At 45.9% G+C, this 18,445-nt stretch overlaps 1 protein-coding gene across 2 annotated transcripts in view; it reads right to left on the minus strand.

The window, feature by feature from the left end:
- Positions 1–17,670, minus strand: part of CHD9 (chromodomain helicase DNA binding protein 9) — a 229,204-nt gene extending 211,534 nt beyond the window's left edge. The window contains exon 1 of one of the 2 annotated variants that reach the window (XM_023726910.1): positions 17,579–17,670. The gene's annotated coding sequence lies outside the window, so the exon portion shown is untranslated. The remainder of the gene's footprint in view (positions 1–17,578) is intronic. The other variant, XM_023726907.1, reaches the window with a different exon arrangement.
- Between the last annotated feature and the right edge of the window lie 775 nt (positions 17,671–18,445).

Below are 18,445 nucleotides of genomic sequence, written 5' to 3' on the forward strand. Positions count from 1 at the left end.
TGGCAGCCCTAACCAGGGAAGGGGGTGGCCCTCAGCGCCTGTGTCCCAGTTAGGGCATGTCTCTGTCCTGGCCAGGCTCCTTCCTCAGGAAGTACACACAGCATCTCAGCATCAAGCCGTCATACCTCTGAACTGTGTCTGTGAGCATCTGTACTTTATCTTGATTTATTTATATATCATTCCTGCTTTTACTATATGCTAGTGTTATTTTAGGTTTTATGTGTTATTTGGTATGATCTGCCATTTTGCTATTGCCATCGAGTCAATTCCAACTCATAGCAACCTTATAGGACAGAGTAGAACTGCCCCCTAGGGTTTCCAAGGAGTAGCTGGTGGATTCAAACTGCCGACCTTTTGGTTAGCAACCAAGCTCTTAACCACTGTGCCACCAGGGCTCCAGTACAACTTAATAGATTATTTTTTGGGTCTGGGAATGCTCAAACAATGTTCTCATATAGACAGCCTCACGAGACTGAGGCAGGAGGGAACAGGAAAGCTGGATGAACGAAAATGGGGGACCCAAGGTTACGAAGGTGAGAAAGTTGAAAATGTCGCAGGGTTGGCAACTGACTTAGTCATCCAGTGCCACTATAACAGGAATATCACAAGTGGATGGCTTTAACAAAGAGAAATTTATTCTCTCATAGTCTAGGCAGCTAGAAGTCCAAATTCAGGGTGCCAGTTTCAGGGGAAGGCTTTCTCTGTCTGTTGCCTCTGGAGGAAGGTCCTTGTCATCAATCTTCCCTTGGTCTAGGAGCTTCTCTGCGCAGGAACCCTGGGTCCAAAGGATGCGCTCTGCTCTCGGCGCGGCTTTCTTGGTGGTATGAGGTCCCCGTGTCACTCTGCTCACTTCTCTCTTTCATATCTCAGAAGAGATTGACTTAAGACAAAACCTAATTTTGTAGATTGAGTCTGGCCTCATTAACATAATACCTCTAATCCTACCTCATTAACATCATAGAGGTAGGATTTACAACACATAGGAAAATCACATCAGATGACAAAATAGTGGACAATCACACAGTACTGGAAATCATGGACTAGCCAAGTTGATACACGAATTTTTGGGAGACACAATTCAATTTATGACAGTAACCAAGGTCACAAAACAATATTATGTATTATTTGTTTAATGAGAAACTAATTTGCTCTGTAAAGCTTCAACTAAAATACAACAAAAAAAATTTCTTCCCATACAAATTAATGGTAATTGCTTCTTCACTTTACATCTTTTCGGCTTACAAAAGTTTCCATAGGAACGCTCTACTTTCAGATAGCGGGGGAAACCTGTATAGCAGCACTAGATAACTAAGGCAAAGTTCCTCCCATGTAGAAATCCTGTATCCACTAAAGGTTATCTGTGTCAACCTGCTCGGCTTTGAGAGTCATTGTGAAGTTCCCCCATCCAGCCTCCATGCCCTGTACTAGCCTAGAGCTACTGGTTTTTAAATCTCATCTTTTGCAAGTCTCTCCTATAAACACTATCTTATGCAGGTAGAGGGGATGGGATAAAGGGAAGAGGAGACACCAGACTTGACTTTGCCAACTACACAATTTTGCTGCAGGCCAACTCTGGCCGAGGTGAGAGATGACTGGAAAACCCAACCAGACATTTGGAGGTTTAGGGTCGTGGTTTCATTGGATATTCCAGCTAATTGGCCTAATATTACTTTTTTTTTTTTTTGCCTCTGTTTTACCTCCTGTTTCATTGTGTAGTGCCTGGGGTCTTTAAAGCTTGCAAGCAGCCATTCAAAGCACAACAGTTTGTCTCTATTCACCTGGAGCAACAGAGGAAGAAGAAGTCGGAAACAGGAGGAGGATATGGAACGTGTGGCTAACTGCCTCCATGAACAACTGCCTCCTCCTTTGCCATGAGACCAGAAGAACTGGATGGTGCCCAGCTACCAACACTGAACATTTTGATCAAACATTCCACAGAAAAATCCTGATCAAAAGGGAGGAAATGCAGAAGAGAGTTTCAAATTCTCATAGATTCTAGACTTTCTGGAGCTATGGAGGGTAGATGAACCCCTGAAACTATTACCCTGAGATAATCTTTGAATCTTAAACCAAAAATATCCCCTGAAGTCTTCTTGAAACCAAACAACAGTTTAGCTTAACTAGTAAAAAAGGTCTGCCTTGCACATTATGCTCTTTTAAGAACTATGTATATGGGATCAAACTGACAACAGCAACTTGAAAGATTAGATAGGAACCTTAGGGAGCAGTGAGTTTATGTTAATGGGGGAGGAACAACTCAGAAAAGGAGGATGAGAATGGTTGCACAGCTCAAAGAATGTAATCAATGTCACTAAATGGTACATGTAGAAACTGTTGAATTGGTGTATGTTTTGCTGCATATATTCTCAACAAAACAAAAATAAATAAAATTTGGGAAAAAAACAAAAAACCAACCAGACCCAACTCATTGCCGTCAAGTCCATTCTGACTCATAGTGATCCTACAGGACAAAGTAGAACTGCCCCACAGGGTTTCCAAGGAGCAGCTGGTGAATTCAAACTGCCGACATTTTGATTAGCGCCGTAGCTCACCGTAGTTCTTAACCACTGTGCCCCCGCTAGGGCTCCAGCAACTCGATAGGACAGAGTAAAACTGCCCCATAGGGTGTCCAAGGAGCAGCTGGTGGATTTGAACTGCCGACGGTTTGGTTAGCAGTCGAGTTCTTAGCCACTGCACCACCAATCAGACAGACTCCTCTAACAGACGCTTGGGAGAGGCTGGTGTATCTCCCCAGAGCCTGGGCAATGTTATTTCCTGAGGCAATGCAAGTCACAGCGGATGAAAGCTGATGACTGAATGTCTGGGGCAGGGTGGGAGGCTTTGCCAGGAGGTGGAGGGGTGGTGGAAAGGGAGGAGGGGTGGAGACTTGGCTGGTTTTGCACAGACAAATCTCTTCATTTTTCCAGACTGGAAAAAGCTGTTTGGGCTGTGCACATTTGCAGAGAGTCACGGTATTTACTACGCTTCCTGGCTCAACAGATTTCTTTTTGTCATTCAGTCAAACGCAGCTTGTATTTTTCATAGCCAGAGCTGAACAGACCGTGGGGGCTCTTCCCCCACTTTGTGTTCAAAAACACATCACCAGTGACTGAAAAAGCCTAGCTCACTTGGGCAGCAGGGGTGAGTGGAGGTAGCATGCTGTGCAGAGAAAGACCAGCGTTTAGATAAACAGTGTCTCCCCGCTCCCCCTGGAAGTGTTTACCGACACTCCTTATTTTCCAGCACACATTGTTTCAAGCAACCATAAGAAGAAACTACTGAACTAGAACCGGATTCCTGCACTTTGCATGTGACTCAGTTATCCGGGCGGATGGAGGTGCGGGTAGGGTGCAGGGAAGTGGATAATCCCAAAACTGTGATTAATTAAAAAGAAAAAAAAAGAAATCTCTTCTTGCCAAAACGTGCCTATCCGGAGTTCAGTTGCAGAAGTATTTTTCTGGCCAGATGTCAAATCAGAAAGTCATTTGCTAAACCTCTTTATGTTCAGATGTTGATTCAATCTAACGAACATTAACTGAGCACTTACTATGTATGTGCAAGGGGTGGAGAAGTCCAAGCAGACCACAGATGAACATGCACTTTGTGTTTTTAAGAGAAAAATGGTGTGTGAGCCCAATGGAATAGACAGCCAATGGTAAAATTCAGGTACCAGGGAGGGGCCAAATCAGTAAGCAAATTCGTTTTGGGAGGTAGGAGAGGGGACAGCTTTCCTAGTCCCCTTCAAATCATACTCCTGAGCTCTCATAAGGGGCCCTGGTGGCACAATGTTTACACCCTTGGCTGCTAACTGAAAGGTTGGCAGTTCGAACCTACCCAGCCACTCTGCAGGAGAAAGAGCTGGCGATCTGCTTCCGTAAAGATTACAGCTTAGAAAACCCTATGGGGCAGTTCTGCTCTGTCACATAGGATCGCTAGGAGTCAAAAATCAACTCAGTGGCATCTAACAACAATAACAGGCTCCCATAGATGGAAAGCCAGCCAAACAACCACCTTGAGAGCGTAGTCCTTAAATTTTGCGCAAACTACTCTAGGAGTCATGTGAGAATTGAAGAGTGAGATCCTCATCTTACGAGGTGACATAATGACATAGGCAGACAACCTCTGATCTCTCCAGCCAGGGCGAGAGTAAATAAACAGACACCCTTGGTGACGCAGTTAGCATCACTGGAATCCAATAGAGTCTCTAACCTTCTCGTCTTCTCTGTGCTGGCAAAGCACAAAGTCATCTTGCATTCATTTAAAGACAGAAAGGACCCACACAGACTTCTCTTCCAACCTGTGTTTGGGCCAGGCGCCCCAGGGAGTTAGAGGAGTAGAGGCAGGAAGAGGGATGTAGGTGAGGATCTTTAGGGGACCAGAGGAGTTGAGGGTGCTGGGAGTTCAGGAGAGTCCCAAGTTGAGTATGCCAGATGTGACTCAATTTTTTTTTTTTTTTCTTTTAAAAAACTGTTATGACTTTCCTTTCCAAAGTGAAAATGCAGGGATGGAAAAATGAATTTCAGTTGCTATGGAAATAGGAGTTGGCTGGGACCTGCAGAAGCAGCAGCTGGAGTGGAACAAGTGGCCGGGAGCCTGGCCCTGTGACAGAGGGGGCTTCCGGCTGGGGATAAGACAACAACAGGCTTCAGAGGGGAGGAGGAGAAGGAGGAGAGACAAGGAGATAGAGGCTGTGTCTCCAGACACGGAGGCCTGTGAATTCTGCAGGCATTTGGAATGGTACCGAACAGGGGGAGGGGCATGTGTGTCTGTGTTGCATGTGTATCCCCACAGGCCAAAAAAACAAGCAGCAAATAAATTCAATGCCTTAAAACAAAAAAAAAAAAAACACCAGAGTTTCAGCAGCTATCCTAAGGGCAAAACGCCCCAAGACAGCTGACCGACAGAAGAGCAGAGAGGCCTTCCAGGGGGCTGGGAGAAAAGCCTGAGCAGGGTCTGGCCATCAGCTCTGTGCTCCCTCACCTTCAGTGCCCCAGCACAACTCCTCAGAACGAAACTGATGTGGACTAGAAACACAGCCAACAAAATCCCCAGTTAGCAGGACTGTAGCGGTGGGAAAGCTGGCTATTCTCTTTCCTCTGCGTCTCTGGTGACTGTTTTTGCTTCAGCTGGAAAGTCTCCACAACCCTCGGGCTCTGGGTTTTCTAGGGGGTCTGAAGGCTTTCAGCATCATGTTCTGAGGAGATGCTTTAGTTAGGCCTTTGGTGACTATAGGCCTTTGCTGGGCCCCTCATACTCCTACTCATACTCTAAGAATAGGACACACCCAGGGCCTATGCCCCCATCACAGTGGGGGTGGGTGGGCAGGGGGAACGTTATAATCATGAAGGGGCTCAACATTAGGCTTTTGACACTAGATAACCCTAGTGTCTATATACACTGCCCTTGAGACACACTGCCAAGATCAAAGAGTTTAAATCAACCACTATTTCGGTACCCTGCTTTGCATTTCTTCATTTTTTAACACATTTGGAGCCTCAAAAAGTGGAAGTGACCCAGGGTCAGCCTCTTGACCTCTGAGAAGTGCTTCCCTGGCAGGTTGCCCAGTTAGGCCCAGTCAGTCCCCAGGATGCGGCCTTTCCCTTACTTCCTTTATCTTGTCAAAATTTACCACAGGTACAAACTAGACCACAGACTTGTATGGGGAGCCCAGTGCGTGCAGGCAGAATAAGAGATGCACAAAGATGCAGATTGTTTGGGGGAGGAGAGAGTGAGCAGCACCTTTAGCACAGGATCAACAGTGAGGAGAAACATTAGGGTAATGTGGGCCTGACACTCTGGCAGTCCAGCGGAGGAGAGGGAACTTCTTGCTTGGCTCCTGCGCGGCATCCAGGGGAAGTGGTATTTAAGATGGACTTGAGGGAATGAGGATGCGTGACTGTGTGAGTTGGTGGAGGACACTGTAGGTAGGTTTGGCTGAAGTATGGTGTGGCTGAGAGGCAGAAGTGAAGAGAATGCTGGACCAGCAGGGGAGAAGAGGTGACCAGGGAGAGGGCGACCCAGTGCAGGAAACTCTCTATGCAAGCCTGTCATCTTGGAAGGTAAGTCTCAAAAGGCACACTTGGCCTTGATTTATAACCTTCTGGAGCCAGATTCAGAAGAAATTTGAATGCCAGACTAACAATAATGACAGCTTCTACTTACAGAGGACTTACTATGTGCACCTTATTCAACAGCCCTAAGAGGGAGGTAAGGAGCCCTAGTGGTGCAACGGTTAAGCACTCTGCTGCTAACTGAAAGATTGTTGGTTTGAACCCAGCCAGTGGCTCTGTGGGAGAAAGACCTGGCAATCTGCTTCTGTAAAGATTACAGCTTAGAAAACTCTATGGGGCAGTTCTACTCTGTCACGTAGGGTCACTACGAGTCAAAAACAGACTTGAAGGTACCCGGTAACAAGAGGGAGGTAGCAATATTAGCTCCATTTTTCAGCTAAGAAAACTGAGGCCCAAGAGATCAAGCAACTTGCCCAAGGGCACATATAGCCGGTAAGTGGTGGAGCTGGAATATGAACCCAGGCTTATATGGATCTCATACTTGAATACATAAAAGAAATAACCTCAGGAGCTAAAAACCCAAATTCTGCTTCCAATGGGCACACTGGAACAACATGAGCAACAAAACCAATAAAGTAGTATTGGATTATAACCCGAAGTTTAAAAACAAATATCCACGAGTCCATTTTGATATAAATCAAAAGAAAAAATAGTAGGAGACAAATCCCCTATGCAGAAGAATTCAAATAATTTATGAAGATACTCCACCCTGAAGAAGGAGGAATATAACTCTCCACTTAAGTGTGGGCTGGGCATAGTGGTTTATTTCCATAAGGTAGAGTCTGGAACGAGGGAGAAAAAGAGTAACTTTACAGTGGAGAAATCTGACAAGTCCTACTTTAGCTGGGTGATCAAGGTCAACATCAACAGTCATAAATTATGTCGATAGAACGTAACCTTGAGGTAACGTGACAAAGGTGGCACTTTACCTGTATGGTCTTTCTCCCCCAAATGAGACAAAACCCCAGTCTAACATGAGAAAAATAACACACATATTCCAACAGAGAGGCATCCCACAGAAATACTTGACCAGTACTCCTCAGAACTGTCAAAGTCCTCAAAAACAAGGAAAGTCTGAGACAATTGTCACAGCCAAGAGGAGCCTAAGGAGACAAGGCCACTAAGTATAATGTGGGATCCTGGAGGGGATCCTGGAACAGAAAAGGGATGTTAGATAAAAACTAAAAAAATCTAAATAAACTATAGATTGTTCCCAGTTTTGGATGATGAATAGAGTTGCTCCAAACATTCATGTGGAGCCCTGGGTGGTACAAATGGTTAACACACTTGCCTGCTAACCGAAAGGATGGAGGTTCGAGTTCACTCAGAGGTGCCTTGGAAGAAAGGCCTGGCAATCTACTTCTGAAAAAATCATCCATTGAAAACCCTACGGAGCCCAGTTCTACTCTGACCCACATGAGGACTCAATGGTAACTGGTGGTGGTGGTGGCGGTTAGTTAATAACAACACGTCAGTATTGGTTTGTGAATTGTAACAAACATACCACAGTGAATATAAGATGTTAATAACAGGGGAAACGGGGCACGGGGTATACAGGAACTTTCTGTACTATCTGCTCAATTTTCTGTAAACCTAAAAGTCTATGAAAAAAAAAACAAAAATAAAATTCCTGGGCCACACCCTCAGCAATCCTGGCCTTCTGAGCAGCATTTGCGCAGTGTAATGAGCTGTGAGTGAAGAGGGCCCCATTCGGTGCCTGCTAACTGACTGAGGAGGAGAAGCAGCGGACACAGAGATCTCTGTAGCTAGCGAAGTTGTTCCTGCCTAGGAAATTACGTGCTTCTCCTCCATCAGACTCTGTGAGGTTAGGGACTGGCCTCTCTCGTTAGACCGGCAGCCTTCCTGGGTGGGGTAAGAACAGGGTCTCTCCTGTCAGACTAGCTGCCCCTGAGAGCAGGGACCCCCTTTCTTCTTAAGGAGCTCAAGGATGCCTCCCTCAGTGGCCCCAGCGGCCACAGATTCTCAATATGTATTTATTTTTCTTTCAGGTAAATCACTGCCTCTATATGAGTGCAAAGAGAGGCCATGTACATAGTGTAAAAAATTTTAAGACTGGCAAAAGGTCTGCTTGCTCCAAAATAGTAAGACTCCTAACTCTTCAGTTAAGCATACCAATATTCATAAGCTGCAAACTCAGTGCTTTGTGGGGTTTAGTACCTTCTAGGCTTCCCCCCCTTGCCTCACGGCTCTCAGCATCCCTTGTACCCCAGGCCCCAGTCACAGCCAGGTGATAACAGCAGCAACAGCTTTAAATTGTGATGCTGCCAATTCTACAACAGAACAAAACCCAACAGCCTGGCAAACTGCATCTTGCTTGCAAGAAGCTGTTACAGGGGTACACAGTAAGGATGTGGGGAGAGTGTATCAGTGGAATGTACACATAACGTCTGTGACTGCTGGTCTGCAAAAGTCCTTAAGGACAGGACAGGATGTGTCTCTGGACAAAGCAGGAAGAGCAAAGCCTGGAAATCAAATCAAGGCTTGACAATGAAAATAAAAAAAGCCAAATTATATTAACATAAGCTGGAGGAAGAATAATCAGCTGCTGTCAAGTTGATTCTGACTCGTGGCAATCCCATGTGTGTCAGAGTAGAACTCTGCTCCATAGGGTTTTCCATGGCTGACTTTTCAGAAGTAGATTGCCAGGCCCTTCTTCTGAGGTGCCTCTGAGTAGACACAAACCTCCAATCTTTCCATTAGCAACAAAGGGCATTAACTGTTTGTACCACCCAGGGACTCCAAATGAATAACAGGTAGAGAGAAATGGTGGTATGTGAGAAGCCCTGAAAAGCAGTATCAAAGAGTAAGTCTTTGAGAGTCTATCTTGTTTCCCATGTTGCCTCGAGTAGTGGGAGCTCTGAAAACCTCCTTGAGCGTTTACGGGCAGCTCAGGGGTCTGACCAGAGCTTCCTGGAATACTCTCTTGACAAGGACCTTAAGGTTGGTCCAGGGAGCAGTAGAAGGAACAAGCACGGTAATTGATTAGTCATGCCTACCATGAGCACAGCAGTGGGGAATTCTAACAGCAGTGCTGCCATTCTGGGCTTCTGTATCCCTCAGAGGATAGAAATACCTTAGGCTTTCCTGGCTATTGAAATCATTCACCTTGCTTTGATTCCAGGAATACCAACCTTCCAATTAGATCTTGGCTTTCCATGTGGACTTTCCTTCAGGGGAAAGAATGTGCTGATGAGAGAGATGACAGAGGATTCCAGCCGCTCCTCAGTTCCTTGTCTCATTGTGATTTAATACATTCGTGGTCTGGTTTTCTCACCAGTCTCCTATGAATTGGGTTAGTCCCTCCGTTGCAGCCTGATCAGCTTCAAGTGACTACAGAAGCTCCATCTCTGGCCCGCAGAGAAGGAGGATGGCCAGGCTCTAGTCCCTGTGATGAGGAGCAATGGTGGAGCGGTGGTTAAGCACTTGGCTGCTAACTGAAAGGTCAGCGGTTTGAACTTGCCAGCCACTCTGCTGGAGAAAGATGTGGCAATCTGCTTCCGTGAAGATTACAGCCTTGGAAACCCTATGGGACAGGTCTACTCTGGACTGTAGGGTCACTATGAGTTCGAATTGTCAGCAGTGGGTTTAGTCCTTGCGACGCTGGCCCTAAGCAGCTCTCCCGGAGTAACCAGCTTGCCTCCCTCTTTTTTTTTTTTTAATTGTTGTTGAAAATACACACAGCAAAACATACGTCCATTCAACAATTTCTACACGTACAATTCAGTGACTCTGATACATTCTTCGAGATTTACAACCATTCTTACCTTCCTTTTCAAATTGTTCCTCCCCCATTAACATAAACTCACTGCCCTCAAGCTTCCTATCTACTCTTTTGAGTTGCTATTGTCCATTTGATCCCATATAGATAGTTGTTTAAAAGAGCACAGTGCTCAAGGCAGACATTCTCTACTAATTAAGTTAAACTACTGTTTGGTTAAAAGAAGACTTCAGGGGATATTTTTGGTTTAAGGTTTAAAGTTTATCCCTGGGCAATAGTTTCAGGAGTTCATCCAGCCTCTAGGGCTCCAGAAAGTCTAGAGTCCATGACAATTTGAAATTCTGTTCCACATTTTCTCCCTTTTTGATCAGGATTCTTCTACAGAATCTTTGATCAAAATGTTCAATAATGGTAGCCAGGCACCATCCAGTTCTGGTCTCATGGCAAAGGACTGCCTCCCTGTTTGACATCACGATCAAGCCGCCCTTTGCTATGTCAGTCATCCCAACCACATCTACCTCATCTACCCTGAGCCCAGAGCAAGCTGTGGGAAGCCTGCAAAAGAAGTGTGACAGCAACAAAAATAACTTTACAAGTTGTACTGAATGAAAAACGAGTAAGGAAGAGAGAGGTTCTGTGCTTGGGAGAAGATGTCAAGAGCACACGGCAAAAAATAAGCAGAAGGAACTGGCAATGTTTACTCTAGAGAAGATCCAGGAGGGCCAACAGGTTCCCTGTCATCAAATATCTGAAGGGATGCAGTGATGAAAAGGGGACAGATTTGTTCTCTGGGGCTCCAGAGGAAACAACAACAACCAAGGGGTGGAAGACACAGGGAGACAGACATCGTCTAAACAAAAAAGAGGAACTCTTTAAGACAGCTTTCCTCTAACTTCCGCTATCCAAATGTCTCCTTCACGTTTTCTTTTTCTTTTGTCAAATTTGTGAGAAGCAGTGTAATACTGTGATTAAGCGGCACAGACTCTGAGCAGGACCACCTACCTAGGTTCATATTTCAGCTCTGTTAATTATTAGCTTAGATAACTTTGGGCAGTTACTTAACTTCCCTAAGCCTGTTTCCTCAGCTGTAAAATGGGGCTAATAATAGTTGTTGTTGTATGCCGTCGAGTCAATTTTGACTCATAGCAACTCCATGTGACAGAGCAGAACTACCCCACAGGGTTTTCTAGGCTGTAATCTTTATGGCAGCAGATCGCCAGGTCTTTCTCCCATAGAGCTGCTGGGTGGGTTCAAATCGCCAACCTATCAGTTCGTAGCTAAATGCTTAATCACCAAGGCTCCTAATAATAGTACCTACATCAAATAGTACTTAACCCAGATGGTTGGGTGAGGATTGAGTTATACATGTACAGTGCTTGAAGAGCACCCAGCACACAGTAAGTGCTCAATAAGTGGTGGTTATTATTATTCTTTTTATTCTAGTTTCCAACCATCTATACTATTATCTAATATTTCTCTTTAAATAGACACATCATTTATATACATTGATTTGAAAGGAAGCTTTATATTACTACCGTAACTGCAAAGCCAGTTACACTGGTCATGTATAGGAAGAAACTGTAAAAATAAAAATAAAACAAAACAATGTTCTAAACATTTACTTAGCGACTGCTACCTGATAACCAGTTGCCACTGAGTTGATTCCAACTCACGGAGACCCCATGTGTCTCAGAGTAGAGCTGTGTTCTATGGGTTTTCAAGGCTGTTACTTTCAGAAGCAGATCGCCAGGGCTTTCTTCCAAGGTGCCTCTGGGTGGGTTCGAACCGCCAATGTTTTGGTTATTAGTCAAGCACTTAACCAACTGCACTACCCAGGGGCTCCTAATAAATGCCTTGAATTTGAGGCCTGCTCTCTTTTCGATAAAAAGGGAGGCAAGCAGATGTAACAAAAACATTCTAGTACCTCACTGAGACTTCTTCTGTCAACTAGTCAGATGGAAAAGAGTCTGCTAAGTTCAGGGAACTGAAAGGCCAGTGTGTCTGGGGCCTGATCTGGGGACGGAGAGCAGCATGCTGGGTGCCAAGGGGTAGGCAGGGCAGGATCAAAGAGACAGTTTAAAAATGGAGTAGCTTTCCTATGATGAGACTAAATGTTCTTTAGCACTATGTCTCTCTGCCACACCAAATCATCTCACAAGTTCCCAGTGGTATGAGTAGCGCACTTCAGAAAACAAAGTCAGAAACACTCAGCAGCAGATGCTGTTGGGGCCCCACCCACACTCCTCAGCCCACCCTAGAGGTAACCTGAAGATAGTTTCCAGATGCACTGGCTGCTTCTCACTTCTTTCTGCCTGAAGTCATTGTCTGCCCACAGAGCGTGCAAGGCCCACAGTGAGGGAAGAGGACAGAAGTGCCAGGGCATGAAGGGCATGGAAGCCACCCTCAAACAATGAGGGGTGGGAGTTGGGGATAAAACCCCCAGCTCCCCGCCCTTGGGTGGACACTTCTGAGATATGATCCATAGTCTCTCCAAGGGTCTCCACCAGGACTGAGCCTCAGTTGCCCCCAGTGATAAGTCACTCATCAACACACCCTTTACTGCCTTTCCTCCCTTCCCTGGCTCGCTTCACTTTCTCGCAGGGCTTCCTGGAATCACCTCCCAAATACACTCCTGGTACCCAAATCTTTGTCTCATGATGTGCTTTTGGGGAAACCCAAACTATGTTTCACCAGTGAGACAGTAAGCTCCATTTTATTGGGGCATTCAAGAAATGGCTGATCTCTGGGACATCTAGGTCAACTGGCATAACACAGTTCATAAAGACAATGTTCTACATTCTACTTAGGTGAGTAAGCAAATGGGGTCTTAAAAGCTTGCAAGCAGCCATCCAAGACACAACTCTTTGTCTCTTTCTGTCGAGAGCAAAGGAGAGTGAAGAAAACCAAAGACTCAAAGAAGCAATTAGCCTGAAGGACTAATGGATCACAGGAACCACAGCCTCCATTAATTGGAGACCAGAAGAAATAGATGGTGCCCGGCTATTACCACTGACTGCTCTGACTGGGATCACAATTAGAGTGGGAAAAAAAAATGTAGAACAAAATTCAAATTCATAAAAAAGACCAGACTTACTGGTCTGAGAGAGACTGGAGGAACCCCTGAGACTACGGCCCTTAGACACGTCTCTAACTTGGAACTGAAGCCACTCCCAGGGATCACCTTTCAGCCAAATAATAGACAGGCCTATAAAATAAACAATGACACCCGTGAAGAAAGTATTCTTTAGAATAATCATCTATATGAGACCAAAAGAGCAACATCAGCCCAAAAGCAAAGACGAAAAGGCAGGAAAATTGGACAAATGGAAACGGGGAACTCAGGGTGGTAATGAGGAGAGCGCTGACACATTGTGGGGATTGCAACCAATGTCACTGAACAATCTGTGTATAACTTATTGAATGGGAAACTAATTTGCTCCATAAACCTTCACCTAAAGTACAATAAAAAATAAATTAAAAAAAGGTTGAGAATGTTCTATGGAGATTCGTGGGTCCATTAAGGATTCAACTAGATGGACATTAATTGTCTTTCTGACTCTTAGGCCCCATGGTTCTAGATCAAAGGTAGGCAGACTACAGCCCACAGCCACATCGGGTCCCCCTGCCTGTTTCTGGACAGCCTGTGAACCGAGAATGGTTTTTAGATTTTTAAATGGTTGAAAAATACCAAAACAAGAACCTTTCATGGAAAAAAACATAAAAATTCAAATCTCAGGGTCCATTAAAAAAGTTTAAGTGGAACAAAGCTGCACGCATGCATTTACATATCATCTGTGGCTGCTTTTGTGCTCCAAAGGCAGAGTTGAGTAGCTGTGACAGAAACCCTTTGATCTACAAAGCTCGAAGTATTTACTGTCAGGAGCCCTGGTGGCGCAGTGGTGAAAGTGCTCAGCGTTTTGAAGCTACCAGCCGCTCTGCAGGAGAAAGATGCGGCAGTCTGCTTCCATAAAGATTTACAGCCTTGGAAACCCTATGGGGCGGTTTCACTCTGTCCTAGAGGGTTGCTATGAGTCTGAGTCCAAGATCATTATCCTGATGGGACAAGAGGCAGATTGAGGCCTGTTACTCTATGTATGGGGAGGCACAGCACTGCACCCAGTATGCACAGGCAGTTTGTGCTGAGCCTTCAGAGATCCTTTTTCTGCATCTTGTGATCACTCTCACTGTTCCTTCAGTCCCTTGTGGGTTCCCAGGCCTCACTTGCTGAGGCAGTCATGTCTCTATGCCAGGAATGTTTTTATTTTTAAAAGGACCATGAGATAGTAGAATAATCTGGAAAAAGATAGTGGCAATGTCTGCATGACATGATGAACATAACCAATGTCACTGAATTATACATGTAAAACTTGTTAAAGTGGCAAATGTTTTGTTATATATATTGTTTAACACTCACACACATACAAGAAAGGACCATGATATCGTTTGTTCTCCACACTATGCTCATTGTCCCAGATAATTTCACCCACGCTTGAAACCAACAATTAGATACTGATTCCTCCCCAAATCAAACCAAACCTGGAGTCCAGGACCAGGTCTTGAGAGCTCTGACTAAACTCCCGAATGCCTGCTCAACATTGGATTAAGATGGGGGTGGAAAACAAGGGTGGGTTTTGTGGCTTACTAGAAGTGTAATCGAGGGCATGTCATTAACTTCTTGGGGCATCAATTCCTTCATCTATCAAGGGGAAATCGATTCTGCCCAGCCCTTCAGGATCCTTGCACTAATTGGATGAAACGAGAGCTGTCCACAAAACGCAGCGCCACCGGGCCCCAGCCTCTCTCTCCAGCATATTACTGCACCTCTGCTCTCTTTGGAGTTCCTGGGTGGGAGGCGCAAACAGTTAAAAGCACGACTATCAGCCAAAAGGTTGGTGGTTCAAACCCACCTAGAGGTGCCTCGGAAGACAGGCCCGGCGATCTGCTTCTGAAACGTCACAGCCTTGAAAACCCTATGAAACAGTTCTACTCTGCACACATGGGGTCGCCATGAGTCAGAACAACTCAGTGGCAACTAACAACAACTGCACCCTTTGACCACTGGTTCTCTTTGAGTTCCCTGACTTTGCAGTGCTACCTCCAGGCCTTTGCAATGCTGCTCTTGCTGCCTAAAACACTTTTTCTCACCTCACCCCCTGCGGTGCTGCTTCTCAGCCTTCCAACCCTCAAGCCAAGGCAGGCCCTTTCTGTGTCCCTCTCTCATATCTCTGTGCTTGATTGCATACGCAGTGATGTGTAACTTTCTTCTTGTTTTTCTCATTCATTAGATAGTGAGCTCCTTGAACACTGGTTTACTTCTGTCTTACTCACCATTTTATCTCAAGCATCTGGAAAACTGCCTGGCACATAATGAGACCAGAAGAACTGGATGGTGCCTGGCTACCATTCTATAGAAGAATCCTGATCAAAAGGGGAGAAAATGCAAAACAGAATTTAAAATTCTCATGGAATCCAAACTTTCTGGAGCCATTGACACTGGATGAACCCCTGAAACTACTGCCCTGAGATAATCTTTAAACCTTACACCAAAAATATCCCCCGAAGTCTTCTTTTAACCAAACAATAGCTTAATTAGTAAAGAAAGTCTGCCTTGAGCACCATGTTCTTTTAAAGAACTGTCTGTATGGAATCAAATGGACAAAAATCACTCGAAAAAGTAGACAGGAAACTTTCGGGGCAGTGAGTTTATATTAATAGGGGAAGAATAATTTGGAAAAGGAGGGTGAGAATGATTGCACAACTTGAATGTAATCAAAGTCACTGAATTGTACAGGTAGAAATTGTTGAATTGGTGCATGCTCTGCTATGTATATTTTCAACAATAAAAAATAAATTATTTTTAAAAAGTAAAATGCTTAACCATACACACAAACACAAACTGCCTGGCACATAGTAGGCTCACAATAATAAATATTTTTTGAATGAGCGAATGAGTCAATTCAGCGAAAGCGCTCTGTTCACAGCATTGATAGCTAGTTTTTAGGGCACGTGCGCCATGTGCCTGCCACTGCGGTATGGGCTTTCTCTACATTCTCTGATCAACAAGGGAGACAGCCACACGGGCTCTGAAGTCAGACTAATCCAAAACCATAGCCATTGCCGTCAAATCAGTTCCAACTCATAGTGACCCCCTGGGCCAGAGCAGAGCTGCCCCGTAGGGTTTCCAGGGCTATAATCTTTACAGAAGCAGACTGCCACATCTTTCTCCTGTGGAGTGGCTGGTGGGCTCTAACCGCTGGCCAGAGTCAGACTGCCTGGGTTCAAATCCAGGATTTGTCCTTTATTAATTATATGCTGTTATTAATTATATTGTTAGTTGCTGTCTCAGAGTTGATTCCAACTCATGGTGACCCCATGTGGGCAGAGTAGAACTGTTGCATTGGGTTTTCAAGGCTGTGACCTTTCTGAAGCAGTTTACCAGGCCTGTCTCCCAAGGCACCAGTGGGTCGGTGCGAACCACCAACCTTACAGCTAGTAGTCGAGCACTTAACCGTTTATGCCACTCAAGGACTCCATTAATTACATAACCCTGAGCAAATTCTTCGGCCTCTCTGAACGTCAGCTTCCTCATCTAGCAAAAGGGGTAATCATTATACTACCCCATGGGTTATGGTAAGGAGCCAATGTGGCAATACACGGAAAGCATTTAGCACAGTGTCTGGCACGGAATAAGCCCTTAACAAACCTAAACTTTTAGTGTTACTAATTTCCACAACAACCCAAGGAGTTCTATACCATCATACCAATTTCACAGATGGTGAAACTGAGGTTGAGGATGATTATGTGAGTTGTCGAGAGTCACACATAAGGAAGGGGTGGCTTTGGGGCCCCCAAGCCCAGGGTGGTACCACTTTGCTCTTATATAAATATAAGGGGTCATTTTTATTAGTTATCGGGGCTCTTACTCTGCCTGCTCAGCTACATTCACCAAGATGATGAGGGTGGCTCCTGCCAGCCCCCTGAGCTTCTCTGACTTCAGGGAGGAGGAACCCTCAGACTGAATCTTCTCTCAAATTCCGTATCTGTGCCTTTCCGTTCCCTGCTCACTTTCCCGTTCAACGCTTTTAGAACCAGCCCTACTGGGGGGATTTGGTTTGTGATCTTGGGTTTGATAGCTCAAAGGCAGAAGTATTTCCTGCCCGAAAGGCATATTTTAGAAAAGAAGGAAAGAGAGGAAGTGGCATCCTGGGCTGTAACAAATGTCCTCAGCTTTTCACCAACCCTTTAGATCAAGGGTCCTCAGACTCTTGGCTACATGTTGGACTCTCCTGGGGAGGTTTTAAATATCCAGATGCCCAGGCCCCAGTCCAGACCAATTACCGCGGAGTTTCTGAGGGTGGGGCTGGGACATCAGCATTTTTTAATGCTCCTCAAGGGATTCTAACGTGCTGCCAAGTTTGAGAAGTGGTGCCTTGGGTCTTACTGGCGCTCAGCTCCAACACTCAAGTCGCTCTGAGCAACAGTAACTCCTTTCTCCATTTCGGACTTGCTGTTTGGGGATCCGGGAATGCTTTCCAGAGGCACCCACTACTGGGGAATGTTTGGATGTGCGCGTCCCGGGTGTTCTGCTCTGCCCCTAGGCCCGGTCTGGAGACTGCGGGTCTCCGGGACCCCCTTAGGCAACAACACGTGTGGCTGCTCCGACTTCACTGGTTATCTCTGTAAACCGCCAGAGAGGCTTGACAGCCGCCATGCTACCCACCCCAACCACAGAGGTTCGTAGGAAACGCCCGGGGCGCAGGAATCCTACCTTGACCGCCGGCGCTGCCCTCCAGTCCCCGGAATCCTGGGACCTAGGTTGGAGAGGTCGCTGGGCTCCGCGGCCGCTTTCGCCTGCGCCTGCAAAGAGCCCATTAGAGCGCAGGCGCCACCTAGTGGGCGCGGGAGTGGCCGGCGGGGACCCGAGCTGGGAGGTGGGAGTGCAGTCCGGAAATGCAGTCTAGGGCTTCCCACGTGGGCGGTTTTCCACCAAGCTAGGAGCCCCCGGCGCAAACCTGGGCTGCGTGGGACCACCTTCACCCACCAGAGGGCAGCGGGACCCCAACTTGATGAAGTTTCCCTTGGCATGAAGGGGGGCCGCCCCTGGCCTGTGAACCATCTTGGGGTCTTCCATTTAACAGCTTTCAATACACCCAATTTGGCATCATCCTTTAAATATGCTGGCAGCAACGAAAGATACAAGGGACCTGGTTTCTCTCAAGCTCTGGAAAGCCTTCCCCATCAGCAACCCCTTCTTCTTGCCACTCCTCCCCCTTGACCTTGTACCCTGTTCTCTCCATTCTCTTTGATTGAACTTTATTAGTATCTAGTCCATGTCAGACCCGGTGTAGGGTTGGGAAGACAGAGTCAGGTCCCTCAGAAGTTGGCAACCCAGGTAGCGTTTTTCAGCAAGGTTATGTTGGCATTTTCGGGGGGGGGAGGTGCCTGCCGCTTGGTTGCCCAAAAGATCAAGCACTAAGCTACTAACACAAAGGTTGGCAGTTCAAACCCACCCAGAGGTGCCTCGGAAGAAGGGCCTGGCCACCTATATCCAAAAAGTCACAGCCATTTGAAAACCACCCTGACGGAGTGCACTTCTACCCTGAAACACATGGTACCTCCATGAGTTGGAATTGAC

This window comes from Trichechus manatus, unplaced genomic scaffold (assembly GCF_000243295.1).
Source record: "Trichechus manatus latirostris isolate Lorelei unplaced genomic scaffold, TriManLat1.0 scaffold00014, whole genome shotgun sequence".
NCBI lineage: Eukaryota > Metazoa > Chordata > Mammalia > Sirenia > Trichechidae > Trichechus > Trichechus manatus.